Source organism: Oryctolagus cuniculus, chromosome 13 (assembly GCF_964237555.1).
Source record: "Oryctolagus cuniculus chromosome 13, mOryCun1.1, whole genome shotgun sequence".
In the NCBI taxonomy this organism is placed as follows: Eukaryota; Metazoa; Chordata; class Mammalia; order Lagomorpha; family Leporidae; genus Oryctolagus; species Oryctolagus cuniculus.
The window spans coordinates 108,405,565-108,419,918 of record NC_091444.1 but is presented as its reverse complement, the minus strand read 5'-3'; the positions used below and the strand labels follow the sequence as shown (position 1 = coordinate 108,419,918).

Sequence of the window (14,354 nt, the reverse complement as noted above, 5' to 3'; positions counted from 1 at the left end):
TCAGCGGCCGGCACTCAGGCTGGGGCACCACCACCCCAGGATTCAGATCTACCCACGTCTGACCTCAGGTCCATCCAAGGTGCTCTCAGAGGCTGTGCCAAACCAGGAGGTGCCTCTGTGAGGGCAGGGAAACAGACACGAAGGTCAGGGCCAGAGACAACAGGTAGAGGAGCGGGCAGGGGGTGGAAGCCCAGAGGAGCCTGAGCCGCCGAGGCTGCCGTGGAGAGTGGCGCAGTGGCCATGCCACTGCGGGATAAGAAGCAACAGGGCAGGAGGTGTCAGGCTGGCGAGGGTGGTCAGCAGGCAGTGGGCTGAGCAGGGCACACAACCAGAGCGGACGGCGCTGTCAGCGGGCCCAGCTGTGAAGACAACGACACAGGCAGGGCGACGGGACCAAGGGACCTGAGGCTGCGTCAGTCTGGGATAACGCGGCATGCGTCTGAGGGGGTGCAAACACCAGAAGCCCCCACGCAGCTCCAGCTGCAGACAAGGAGAAACGGGGGTGACAAAGCTGGTGGAGGAGAGGCAGCGAGTCGGTCCAGAACACAGCAGAGGAAGCAGACCTGGACTGGGGTTATAGCGGTGGGGTCAATGAGCAGACGGGTCGATTCTTTCCCACTGACCTCGGGCGCAAGGACAGGCGCCCAGGAGCTCAGCTGTGGGGAGCCCCGTGGCCAGCGGCTTCTGCTGTCTGAGAGGTCGGGTGGCAGATCCGACAGGAGCCGTGTTGGAACAAGCACCGTGGAGCCCAGGCAGTTCTGGGTGCCACTGAGGCTACAAGTCAGCAAGGAATGCACGCGTCAGCAGCTAGGCCCCCTGGGCCTGGCATCTCCCTCTGTGTGCAGAGAACACAGAGGACGCTGACAAACGAGAGCGCGGGGCCACGGGCCCTGACGAGAAGGCCGCAAGGCCCGACGCTCAGCGAGAGTGGGAGGACGGATGAATTACAGCCACCAGAGCTGTGCAGATGAGGTCAAAGGCCAGAGGCACTGAGAGCGAAGGTGGGAACGTCTGGCCAGAGGGCAGGATGGGGCGAGCCGAGCTGCGGGAGGCGGAAGGCCCCGGACAGCAGGGCCCACGCAGCGGCCGCCCGAGCAGAGGGCGCTGAGCTAGGAAGCGCAGGAGCAGCAAGGCCCCGCTGCTGAAGGGCTGTGGGGACACAAGGGCTGGCAGTCCAAGGAGTGTCCGCGGGCCCACGCGCCTCACTGGGCCAGTGCCAGCCTCTGCCCCCGGGGCAGGAGAGGACCTGCAAAGTGTGCACATGGCCTTGGAACGGTGGGGACCCCTTCCCTGCTCCAAGCAGGGGGGCAGAGACTAGGTGGACAGAAGCTGCCCTTCACTGTGGCCTGCCCTCCACTGCCACCAGGAAGACACTGCCCCCCTGGGGCAGTAGGCTCTTTGCAGGCGTGTGGGACAGCTCACCTGCCCAGGGGGAGCCGGTGTGTCACCTGACCATCTTGTCCTCCCGCCCACCCAGACACAGGCAGGGCCACCATCTCCAGGACAGTGTGTCCGACAGTATCCCTGCACACATGGCCGTCACAGACTGATACTGCAGAGAGAACAGAGGCAGCTCTCAAACCAGAGGGCCGGGCACACGGGAAAGGCCAGTGGCCAGTGGCACCACACCGTGGCAGAGCCGTCTACTTCTGAGTCAAGGTGAGGATGCCCACCTGGCGCACCATGCTGGAGTCCACGCAGCTTGGGACGGAAAGACAAAAGCAGGAGGCAGGTGTGGGAGTCACACCGCAGAAAAGGACCAGCGTGGGCAGCGGCCGTCTGTGTCCCCCTCCAGCTCCTTAGGTCCTGCCGGGGTATCAGGAAGCCGGCAGGGACTAACCGGGCCCCAGGCTGGTGACTGCCAGCAAGCCCCCATCTGACCTGCTGTCACATCACTTTCCCATGGTGCCTCAGAAATAAAAATCCATGTGAGGGTTTGAGCATGGGCTCAGCCTCCACTCTGAACACCAGGGCAGGAGGGGCTGGGCTTGAGTTCGGGGCTGTGGTCTCCTCAGGAGCAGGGTGGGGGAGGGGGAAGAGTCACCTGCATCTGAGGCTGCCCCTGCCCCCACCCTGGGAACAGGCCATCTCCCCCAGCACCTTCAATCTCTCCTGCATCCAGACACCCTGGGCTGTCAGATGGCCCCGACCCCAAGGTGCTGGGAAACACCCGAGACCCTCAGTAAAGCCCACCTCCCTTGGCAGCCACTCGGAGCTCCAGCAGCCAGGCCGGAGCCGCGTCAGCACCCGCAGGCCGAGGTCGTTTCCAAGAACGGAGTTCCACAAACCCACGTCCAGATCCAAGCAGAGAGGCGCTCAAAGAGCGCCCGGCTCCCGACAAGATGGCCGCCGGCCTCACTAAGGCGTCCCCATACATGTGCACAGACTCTCGGCACCCATGAGGACACACCTTTGGCTGGACACGCAAACCCAACGCCCAGGCTGGGAATCACCTTCAGTCCCGCTCGGCAAGTCTTCCGAAGCCACGTGCTCCTTACACTGTTAACTCAGGAAGCCCAGACAACGCTCAGAAAGCAGCTGAGATAACGCACCCACCGCCTCCCCACTGTGGTTCCCAGCACCGCCACCTGCAGATGGTAAAACTGACCCAGAAACGAAGGAGAGGGCGAGTGAGCGAACAAGATCCAGGGCGTGGGGCTCCAACAGAGGGCTGGGGGCACCTTCCTTACGCGTGTTCCCAACCCTCTGCTTGGAGAAGAGGCCTCCATGGGGAAGGTGAAGTTAGACCTTAACCCATGTCCACCCAAACCTGCCCCGGGCCCAGGCAGATCCCACTGCCTGTCTTCTGGGAGAGGGCAATGCAGCCCTGCACCCCACGCTTGCCGAGTCAGCAGCACTGGGAGTGGTCAGCGCTCCGCTGGCCGCGGGGCCCCTTGCACCCTCTCGGTCTTCTCCCCTTTGCTGTTTGTCCTCCCTCAACTCTGACCCCGTGGTGACCGTGACATCTGACACGGCTGTTGGCAGGAAGGGGTGACAGGATGCTAAGCCGGCCAGGAATGTTTGCATTGCTGAAAAGGGCCTCGTGGGGAGCAGAGAGCAGACTGCTGACGTGGAGATTTCAAGAATTCATCAAGGAGAGAGGGGAGGGAGGAAGTGTTTCCTGCAACCTTCATGGCCCAGCGGCCGGCCAGACATGCCCGCCCTGGGCGCCCAGTCACAGGCACTGCATTTATCCAGAAGACACTGACGGAGAGGCTGTGAGGAGCAGGTGTGGCGTGGGGTTCTGGTCCACAGGGGCTGAGAAGAGGAGGGGGAGGGGGAGGGGACGGGGGAGGGGAGGAGGCTGTAACATGACTGTTACAGCCCATGAGAAGCCACATCCACCTTTCGCCATTTTTGTCATTCACTGTCATTCTTTGTGGGTCTGAGAGCGGTTCGTTTTAACAGCTGGCAGCTGGGTCCTGTGTCACTGTCACCAATGGCCATGTGACGAGCCACCCCAGACAACGAGGGCCCTGCTGGGTCTGCTGGGGTGACGGGGCCGCGTGGGCTGGCCTGGTTCCGTGGCGGGCAAGGGCAGGTGGGAGGGCCTGCGTTTCCAGGGCCTACTTGTCTCAGCTCCGCTGCTCTTCCACTGTGTGGCCCAGCCCGGGCTCGTGGCCAGGGGTCGCCCAAAGGTGTGGACTTGGGGCACCTGATCAGGTAGCGCTCAGGAGGAACAGCACTGGGTCAGCTCCTGGGAAATCAAGCACAGCCACAGAGCCACACCCAACAGGGTGCCCCCAAAACCCCCCGCCCCCACAGTGAAGCTTAGCTCGCACATCAGGCCAGGAGGAGAGGGGCAGCGCTAACTCCCTGCAGCCATCTCAGCACGCGGCTCTCTCTTTCCTGTTAAGTTGGCAGCATCCGCACAAAAAGGACGCACAAGGCTGGCGTGTGCAAATCATCAGCATTACCACGCGTGCACTTTGCAGACGCTTTCTCGGCACCCGTGAGGACACACCTTTGGCTGGACACGCAAACCCAACGCCCAGGCTGGGAATCACCTTCAGTCCCGCTCGGCAAGTCTTCTGAAGCCACGTGCTCCTTACACTGTTAACTCAGGAAGCCCAGACAACTCTCAGAAAGAAGCTGAGATAACGCACCCACCGCCTCCCCACTGTGGTTCCCAGCACACGAGGGTGACCTGGACAGAAGCACCGTGACGGCCAGCAGTCAGGCTCGCAACCGAGACAGACAAAGGGACGACCGGGGCCCAGGCAGACAGAGCAGGTGAGACAACACAGTGAGAGGGTCCAACGCACCACTCGGGTGCCTCACACTTAAAACGGATCAAGCTTTGTTTCGGGAATTTTCCTCTAATACTGTTGTACCAGAGTTGACCACAGGTAACGGAAACCACAGCTAAGAGGGGACTTGGTTTGAAACAGAAAAACCAGTAGCAGGGGTCTCCGCCTCCCAAGGCTGGGCTCCGCACGCCGCCCAGCTCTGTCAAGGATGATCACGAGGGAATGGGGTGGGGGGAGAGGGATCAGGCTTTATTTTGCCAACAAGCAGTTACCATCTGTGACCACCATCATCTCAATGAAAGAGGGGACGTTTCAGCACCGAAGCAGAAGACACAGCTGTAGGGAGCGCACCAGCCCTTTCGATGAATCAATGCTGGTTTTACAAAAAGCTACCCACACGGGCCTCTTCCCTGACGATCAGGGAAGACTTCCATTGAGTGGCCCCGGTCTGGCGACTGACGTGTCAGAACCAGCGGTCCGGAGTCCGACGATGGGGAAAGGCAGCAGTGCTGACGTGAGGCCCTGGGCCTGCACCTGCTGGTGTCGTCCCAAGGCACTGGGCAGCGAGCGGCACTTCCTCCAGGCCTCTTGAATGCAGCCAGGGAGGGTGGCTTGGCGTTATTCTAAGTGGACACAGACTTGGAAAACAGAAGTTCAGACTCAGCACAGAAAAGAGCCAGGATCCCCGTGGGATGCCAGCTTGAAGGCCAGAAAGGAGAACTCTGCGAACTGGTTTTAGGAAGCCTCCTGGAGTCACAGGGCGGGAGGACACTTCCTTCCCCGAGCCCTGTCCTCTGTCCTGCTGGCAGAGAGCCTGGCCCCCATGCCAGGAGCAGCACCAGCCAGGGCGGCCCTGGGCCCCATGCCTGCGTCATCTGTCCATATTTGGGTGTTCACACGGCACAGAGCTTCCAAGTCTGCCACTTTCTAAGATTCTTGGAGTCCGTGGGCTGCAGAGGTGTCCGTGGAAGTGGAGCATGACTGCCAGGGACTTCTCTCTGTGCCTCTCTGAGCCCTGCGGCTTCCTCCCCCTGCAGCCACATCAGTGAGCCCAGGGTGGCTTTCCCGAGCCAGGTGGGGCCTTACCCGTGTTCCCGTAACCCCGCATGGCACACGGAGGCAGCACTCATGGCTCCTGAGGGTGCTTTCGAATGTGGTGCCATGGACACGTGGGCTGGGACAGATCTAGCATGTTTCAGAGCCCATCCCCAGCCCACGTGAGCTGCAACCATGCCGTCCAGGAGCCTCAGAGCTGGAGGGCATCCGAGAGTCCCCAACGTCACCTCCTGGCACAGGCTCTGCCCAGCACGAGGCCTGGCGGAAGTCACATGCTGTCTCCACAGAGTCCACGAGCCCCTCCCTCCCTCCCTCCACTGCCACTGGAAGCCCCTTCTCACAGGGCGAGGTACCTCACAGAAGCTACAGACACCGCACCGCTGGCAGCTCTGCCCGCCGATCTCCGCGGCGTTCCCCCGGGAAGACAGTCCTGGATTTAAGCACAACACAATCGCAGTCACCTGAAAACCCGATCTAAAACACTTTGCTTCTCAGACCCAACTCCAAACTGCACCCCCTTAGCCAGGCGCACATCACCCCTGTGGTGACAGCATCCACCTGCCTACTTTGTTTTCAAAATTGAGTACTCATTTGAAAGGAAGAGCGAGAGAGATCCTCCATTTGTTGTATAACTCCCCAAATGCTGACAACACCCCAGGCCGGGCCAGGCTAAAGCCAGGAGACACGAACTCCATCCAGGTCTCCCATGGGGGTGTCAGGGACCCAGGTACTTGAGCCATCCGGCTGCCTCCCAGGGAGTGCATTGGCAGGAAGCTGGACTGGAAGTGGAGGAGCAGGGACTCAGTACGGGCATCCCAAGGGTCAGCTCAAGCCACTGTGTCACAACATGCCGAGTGGCTCCCTGAGCCACTGCCATACTCCCCCTGCAGAACCTGAGTCGGCTGAGGGTGGCCTGCAGCTGTGACTCCCTGTCCACAGAGGTCAGTGGGATGAGAAGACACAAAAGCTGCCTGGCCCGTGCACACCCGCCTGGGCCCCGGATGCCGACACACTCTGCTTTGTCTCAGCCCCAGCACCTGGCCAACTACACAAGCTGCCTTTTGGCAGGGTGTCATAGGATCAGAATTCATATTTCTCATTGTACACAGTCTGCATAATGTTGACCGAGTAAAAATGTTCTCTCCATTCTGGAATGAGTATGTGGTTTCCCACATCTGCCTACAGTCATGAACCGCACCAAAACTCGTCTGTGGGGCTGGCACTGTGGCGCAGCAGGTAAAGCCACTGTCTGATGCTGGCATCCCATATGGGCACCAGCTCCAGTCCCAGATGCTCCACTTCCGATCCAGCTATCTGCTAATGGTCTGGGAAAGTAGCAGATGATGGCACAAGTGCTTGGGCCCCTGCACCCACATGAAACATGCAGAAGGAGTTCGTGGCTCCTGGTTTTAGCCTGGCCCAGCCCCAGCCATTTTGACTATTTGGGAAGTGAATCAGCAAAGAGAAGTTCACTTGCACTCACTCTCTCTATATTCCTGCCTTTCAAATTAATAAGTAAATCTGAAAAAAAAAAAAAAAGAACTGGGTCCATGGAAAGTCACACGTGGACCCACGGGACCCGGGACCCACGAGGCCAGGCACTGTACGCAAGAGCCGGAACTACTTCCAGTGGTGGTGGGGTGGGGTGGGTGGTTTGCATCCCCACCCTGTCTGTGGGAGCTGGGGGTGGGTCAAGCTCTCTGTGGATGCACCTGCCTGTCCGTTTGAACCCAGAACAATCCAAAGCCTGTCCGTGAAAATGAGTCCCACTCTGGTGTTTTAGTACAGCAACTCGCACGTTAGACTGCATTGAAGGGTGAGGCTGTGGCCGTGGTGGGAAAGGTCCAGGGAAGACAGCAGCTCCCCCACTGCCGCTCTGCCAGGTCAGCGGCTGTCTAGCTCTCGCCTTACCCACCTGTGCCCAAGGCCACTTCACCTCCCATTGGCCGTGGGTGATTGCCTGTCCAGCCGTCGGGAGATGGTTTCTCGGCATTTTACGACACCAGCTGGGTGGTGTGAGACAAGCCTCAGACAGCGCAGCCCTGGCTCAGAGGAGCAGTGCAACAAAAGTGGTGGATGCCTGGGAGCAGACAGGGAGGGGACGGTGAGCACCCGGGAGCCAGCGCTGTCCCAGTGAGATGGGAGCAGTCACGGCCCAGTGGTGTGAGGCTGCCGGCAAGGACCTGAGAAAGCTCCCATGGGGAAAGGCTGCTGGGCTCAACACCACAGTGGACACCGTGCCTTGAGGGGCCCTCCGCGTCCTGCTCCCGTCTGTGGGTCCCACGGGTGTGCCAGGAGAAACGGAACTGACCCGGTGAGCACGAGGCAAACACTGTGGTCAGCAAAGGAGCACTGTCAGTCAGCAGGACGCTCAGGCCACAGGCTTCTGACGCTTCTGCAGCCGCAGGACAGGAACTGAAACTCGGCTTAGGGAGTGAGTGCTCCGGGCACCCAGTGACAGACGTTACGGGACATAACCCCCAGGACGCAGGGATAGATGGGGCTCCTCTGTCCATTTCCTGCCCAGTGGGCCTCAGGAGACAGGCTAGAATGGCGGGAGGCTTCTCCTCTTACAACGGGGTGACCAGGGTCATGGCTCACGTGCAGTAACCGAGGGTGGGGGGACAAGAGGAAGGCCCAGAATGGTCACGTGATCCGAGCTGTGGGTGACCCAGAGCCTTCAGGACTGCAGACCATAGCACCGAGAGAAGCTGTCGTCACCATGCCTCCATGTGCTGAGAAGGGACAGCCACGAATAAGGCCCTGGACAGAAGGGCGCTGTCCAGTGGTCACAGACTGAGGCCTGGCTCTCTGGCGCCTCCTTAAAGGGGCAGGCATTTGCTTCAGATGCCTCTGGAGACACCTGCATCCCTCATCAGAGTCCCTGGGTTCACGCTGTGACTTCACTCCCGATTCCAGCTTCCTGCTACTGTGCACCTTGGGAGGCAGCGGTGATGGTGCAAGTCCTTGGACCCCTGCCACCCAAGTGGGAGACCCAGATGAAGCTCCTGGATCCTGGCTTTGGCCCCGTGCAGCCCTGCTTTTGCGGACATTTGGGGAATGAACCGGCAGACGAAGATCTTTCTCTGAGTTTGTCTCTCTCTCTCTCTCTGCCTTTCAAACAAAATGAAAATAAGTAACTTTAAAAGCATCTCTGTGGCTATCTGTGTAGCATTCCTCTACAGTCCAGGGAGGATCCTCCAGGATCAGGGTCTGTGAGCCAACCCAGGAGCGCAGGCACACGGCCACTCCCACACACACAGGCGGGGAGGGGAGGAGGAACTCCGATTCCCAGGAGTCACGCCAGGGGAGGTGGGAGAGAGGCCTTCTGAGGGTCCCGGTGTGAAGTCCTCACGGGGAGCACAATGTCTGGGCCCCAGGGGGCGGGAGTGCCACCACCTCGGCTCACCACGACATCAAAGCCCTCACTGGCTCAGAGCCCACCAATGGCCCTGGGGGGCAGGGCCTGTGTCCAGGAGCTCATGGCCTTGGCCTGAACTGGTTTCCGTCCCGCTGCTGTGTTTCCTCCCCTCTCACTGCTCAGGGCATGGAGCCTGCCCCATGGAGGGTGTCAGCAGCATGGTTCCTCCTTGGCTTTGGACAAAAGACCCGATGCTCTCTGCCCCGCAAGGACGTCAAGCAAAGAGATACAGTAACAACCCAGCCACCCTGAGGAACAGACCCAGCATACCTCTGGACTCCCAGACACATTTCTGAAGTGACGAGGGCCCTTGCACGCCCCATTCGTGCCCTGGTGGCTTGGCTTGTGCGTCTGGGGCAGTGAGCCCGGCTGAGACTGTGCACGGAGCCTCCTGCAGCCACTAAATGCAGGCAGGACACAGATGCTGGGCCCAGACCTGGAGGGCAGGGACGACCAATGGGCTTTGCTCTCTGCCACAGCAACACGGCCATCCAGGGAGCTCCACTCGCCCCTGGAGCAGGAACCTGCTACCTTGGCGCCTCCTCTCTCTGTTTCTTGGAAGTCAAAGCCCACTTTAAGCACGGTAGTGCCACAGTGCTCAATGGTAGAGCTTTCTAGAAAGGTCGGTAAGGCTGCATGTGGCACAGCCCCCTCCAAGTTGCACACGGCACCTGCTCAAGGCTCCCACAGGGCAGCCACGCCAGCCAGAACTGGTCTCTTCAGAGGACCTGGGGCCTAGGTCCAGTGAGCCATCACATGACATCAGCGATGGGAGGAGGCACTCTGACCGAAAGACAGCAAATTCAAACCATTACCCAGCGAGCCTGTCTTCAGCGGCCCCTTCCATTCGCACCAGGACAGCAGGGACTTCCGAGAAGGTGAATGAGGAGGAGCCAGGGCGTTCACCCGTCTGGGGCCGTGCTGGCCGCCGACCCCTCGCCAAGCGTTCACCCCGCTTGCATCCGCCACCTTTGACCCGCACTCAACGCCGTTACAAGAAGACAGAGACGGTGATCACCCCCTCCCCAGCGCGGTGTCCCCCGTGGGGAGCTGTAACTGCAGCCGTCGCCAGAACCTCCGCATGCACCCCACGACAGGGCAAGGCCTTCCATTAGGAGTGGGGAGATGGCTTTAATTAAAAAATCAATACATTGTTTCTAGTCATCAGACTCCCGGGTCCAGGACAAAGATCAATCCTCTTCACACAAAATGCCTGCGCTCACCCTGCACCCGGTCTGCCAGGGACAAGCGGGGCTCCTGGCGGGTGCTGTCCAGGACTGTGGAGAACACGGCAGCTGTGATGTTCCAGGCGGGCAGAGGCTCGCCTCACTCTCCCGGCCCTCCCTCAAGGGAGCACAGACCCGCCACGCGGCGGCCACGATGGATCCGGGCCGTGTGGGACCCCCATCTGCCGTGACCGTGCAGACCCCACCCAAGTTACCCGCTCCTGTGGGTAAGCCTGGGGCATGGGAAAGCCAGCCCTGTCCCATTCTGGGGTCACTTTTCCTACCACGTGAGGGTCATGCTGGAAGGCCTCAGGCAAGGGCCTGTGTGCCCTGAGCCATCAAATCCACACACAGGGCCTTTCTCAGCCAGGGGCCCAGGCCCTCCACAGGCCTCTGACGTCCCAGGCCTCCGTGTCTGTTCTCCAGGGAAGCGGCAGCAGTGCTAGCTCTGTCCTCATGCCCGAGACAGCGCAAGATAGTGAGAAGTGGCTCCAGACAGAAACTGAGGGTCAGCAGCAGCCAGGGGTGGGCGGGAGAGAGAGGAGAGGCACGGGTGATCAGTGAGGGCACACAGCAGGCGGCTGCGATTGGCTCCCCCTCTCCCAACCCTCTGTCTCCACACAGCAGCACCCCCAGAGAGTTGTGGGATACGCCCCCGGCTCCACAGCTGGTTGGTGGAGGTCCATGGTGGCAGCCAGCTCTAGGGCCCGTGTCTTTCACCCCACACTCTGCTGCTGTCCCCAAGGGTCAGAAAAGCAGAGCAAGAGAATAAAGAGGCCAAGAGACGCTGTCGTGAGGCCAAGGAGGGGTTGAGTGGTGCTAGGGCATGGTCCTGGCAGCAAAGACCAGGCAATCATGAAACTGGGGGATGTGGGGACAGTTCAGCAACCACAGGTGTGCTCAGGTGACAGCGGGCTGTCCACAGGTGTGCTCAGGTGACAGCGAGCTGTCCACAGGTGTGCTCAGGTGACAGCGGGCTGTCCACAGGTGTGCTCAGGTGACAGCGAGCTGTCCACAGGTGTGCTAAGGTGACAGCGGGCTGTCCACAGGTGTGCTCAGGTGACAGCGAGCTGTCCACAGGTGTGCTCAGGTGACAGCGAGCTGTCCACAGGTGTGCTAAGGTGACAGCGGGCTGTCCACAGGTGTGCTCAGGTGACAGCGGGCTGTCCACAGGTGTGCTCAGGTGACAGCGGGCTGTCCACAGGTGTGCTCAGGTGACAGCGAGCTGTCCACAGGTGTGCTCAGGTGACAGCGAGCTGTCCACAGGTGTGCTCAGGTGACAGCAGGCTGTCCACAGGTGTGCTCAGGTGACAGCGGGCTGTCCACAGGTGTGCTCAGGTGACAGCGAGCTATCCACAGGTGTGCTCAGGTGAAAGGGAGTGCAACAGATAATGATGAGAACGGGGACAATGGGTAATGACCACAACTGGTATAATAGACAATGGAGAGAGCTGGTACAAGAGGTAACGGTGATAACTGGAACAACAGATAATGGTGAGAACTGGGACAATAGGCAGACAATGGGGAGAGCTGGAACACTAGGTAATGGTGAGAACTGGGACAATAGGCAGACAACAGGGAGAGTTGGAACAACAGATAATGGTGAGAACTGGGACAATAGATAGACAATGGGGAGAGCTGGAACAACAGATAATGGTGAGAACTGGGACAACAGGCAGACAATGGGGAGAGCTGGAACACTAGGTAATGGTGAGAACTGGGACAATAGGCAGACAACAGGGAGAGTTGGAACACTAGGTAATGGTGAGAACTGGGACAATAGGCAGACAACAGGGAGAGTTGGAACACTAGGTAATGGTGAGAACTGGGACAATAGGCAGACAATGGGGAGCGTTGGAACACTAGGTAATGGTGAGAACTGGGACAATAGATAGACAGTGGGGAGCGTTGGAACACTAGGTAATGGTGAGAACTGGGACAATAGGCAGACAATGGGGAGAGCTGGAACACTAGGTAATGGTGAGAACTGGGACAATAGACAATGGGGAGAGTTGGAACAACAGATAATGGTGAGAACTGAGACAATAGACAATGGGGAGAGTTGGAACACTAGGTAATGGTGAGAACTGGGACAATAGATAGACAATGGGGAGAGCTGGAACACTAGGTAATGGTGAGAACTGGGACAATAGGCAGGGGTCCCAGGCTGGGTAGGGAGAAGCATCCCAGCAGGAGACTAGCTGAGGAGGTAACATGGGCCAGGTAGGCAGGAAAACTTGGCAGGTAGAGTGCACCTTATAGCAAACTTAGTGCACCTTAGAGGCTGGGAGACCGAGAGCCAGAGCGTAGAGATGCGTGACTGGAAGAGGGATGCTGCCACGTGGTTTCAGGGAGGATGATGGTTTATTAACGCTGTGGATAAAGGCTCAGTGAGGAGTGAGTAGGTGGCTGAAGAGTGGCATGGGGAGAAGGATGGGGACACAGCCCACCACCAGGCACCACAGCACCATGGTCTGTTAGAGACCCTCTCCTGGGACCCTGGACAGGGGCACCCTAGCTGAGACGGGTGGGCCCAGCAGGAAGAGGGAGCCCACTGCTCAGAACGCAGAGTCAGACTAGACAGAGGAAGAGGCGGCGTGGGGCTGGCTGCACTGAGTCGGGGCACTGTTGCCACAGAGACCTCGGCAGAAGGCTGGGGCTTCAGCCGGGGGCATCTCCACAGCAGTGCACAGGCAAAGCAGCCCTAGGGAGATGACAGCATGTGGAGCAGGTGCTGCGGGGGCCCGGCAGGCAAGGACCTGTCCTGGGCCTCCCTGTGGGCGGTGCCACCTCCAGCCGTCAGGCTGCCCTGGCATCAGCCTGACTCTCATTCTCCAACACAAGCAACAGTGACTTCTGCAGGACACCGGGGTGGGATGGTTCCCACTCCACCCTGAGCCAGCAGAACGAGTCCAGAGTAGGGACGACGTCCCCATCGATGTTGGAGTTTCTAGTCCCTCTGAGAGTTTTCTGGGGAAGTAATCGAAACATTTCTCTAATTAGAAGACGCCTAAAATATACACTCCATTCAAAACAGTTGGGCAGCTCTGAGAAGAGATTAACAAACAGAGGGAATGTGCTCAGGCTGTGGTTTTGTTTGCCAAGTTTCGGCAGACAACCAAGCTGGGCTCGGAAGGAGGAGCCCTGGGAGAGGTTTACGGCAGGAAAGCAAAGCGAAACCCCACATGGGCTGGGCTGGGCTGGGCTGGGCTGGGCCGGGGCGGGCCGGGCCAGGGCCAGGGTTTTCAAGGCAGGTCGCTCCCTGCACGGAGACTGCGGTGACTGCAAGCTGCGGGCCCCGCAGTCCACACTGCACTGCACATGTACACCGCCATCCTCCTCCTCCCCAGGGGCGCGGCAGACGTGACATGCTTCTAACCTCACTTCTCTGCTCGCTGCTACAAAAATAAAAGAAGAAAACAAAGCAACTTCCACCACTGCATATTCCCAGGGGAACGCAAACGCCAAACACACAGCCGCATCTGGGTGACCCAACACAGGGAGCCCGGAACCTGTAAGAGGTCCGGAGGTTGCACATTCTCATCAACTAAACGAGGAATCTTGGTTTAATTCAAATGTTGGCAACAGAATACAAGCATCCGGGTTTGCACCGTGGGATCAGTTTCTCCTTATTCATGCACCTGTCCTGTCAAAAATGCATACTAGCCAGGTACTGTGTGCAAACGCCAGGAACACCCAAGGAAAGGCTGTGTCACTCCAGGTCTGGGGTCTGTGACAGGTGGTAGGAGCGGACGGCCTCCTGTCTTCACATCCACAGTGTGAAGCCACATCCGTGGCTGCTCTTCACACAAATGACCCAAGAAGACTGGATTTCCTGGTTGCTTCCTCTGCCCAAACCACGTGCCTGGCCCTGGCTTCCTTGCACAAACCCCGCCTTCCCCCATCCACTCTCCAAGGGCAGGGCATACTCCTCATCCAAGTGCAGGAAATGCTTAGTGCTGGCAGCACAGCGTCAGAGTCTCTCCTTGCAAGGCGCCCAAGGGCTCAGCCTGCTCTGCACGGACTGCTGCATGGGCTGGGGTGGACAGGACAGTGCCAGGAACTGCCGAAGCATGGAACCTGCGTGAGAAGTAGGCACGTGCGGTGGGAAGGGAAGTCCTCACAGGTAAGGGACTCTCGCGGACCGTGGCACAGCGGTCTGAGGAGAGATCCTTGTGTGTCTGGGGCATGTCTGGCAGGTGAGTAGGGCCAGACCCAGGCTGGGCAAGGAAGACAGAAGTCCTGCTGGGACAAAGGCACCCCTTCATCACCTTGAGGATTCCGGGTGTTGTGCTGGGGCAGCCATGGAAGGTGCACGTGGTGGGAGGTGGCAGTCCCAGTCCTCCGAAGTCCCTCCCTGCTGCCCAGAGAGAGCCCGCTCCATACGGTAGGTAGCATTCA

General features: G+C 59.4%; 1 long non-coding RNA gene across 32 annotated transcripts in view; it reads right to left on the bottom strand.

The window, feature by feature from the left end:
* The window catches only part of LOC103352362 (uncharacterized), a 185,709-nt gene that overhangs the window by 66,851 nt on the left and 104,504 nt on the right, over positions 1 to 14,354 (bottom strand). For 2 of the 32 annotated variants that reach the window (XR_011381765.1, XR_011381754.1), the window contains exon 8: positions 5,660 to 5,736. The exons of the other annotated variants lie outside the window; for them this stretch is intronic. This is a non-coding gene — a long non-coding RNA (uncharacterized lncRNA). The remainder of the gene's footprint in view (positions 1 to 5,659; positions 5,737 to 14,354) is intronic. 32 annotated transcript variants of the gene reach the window in all.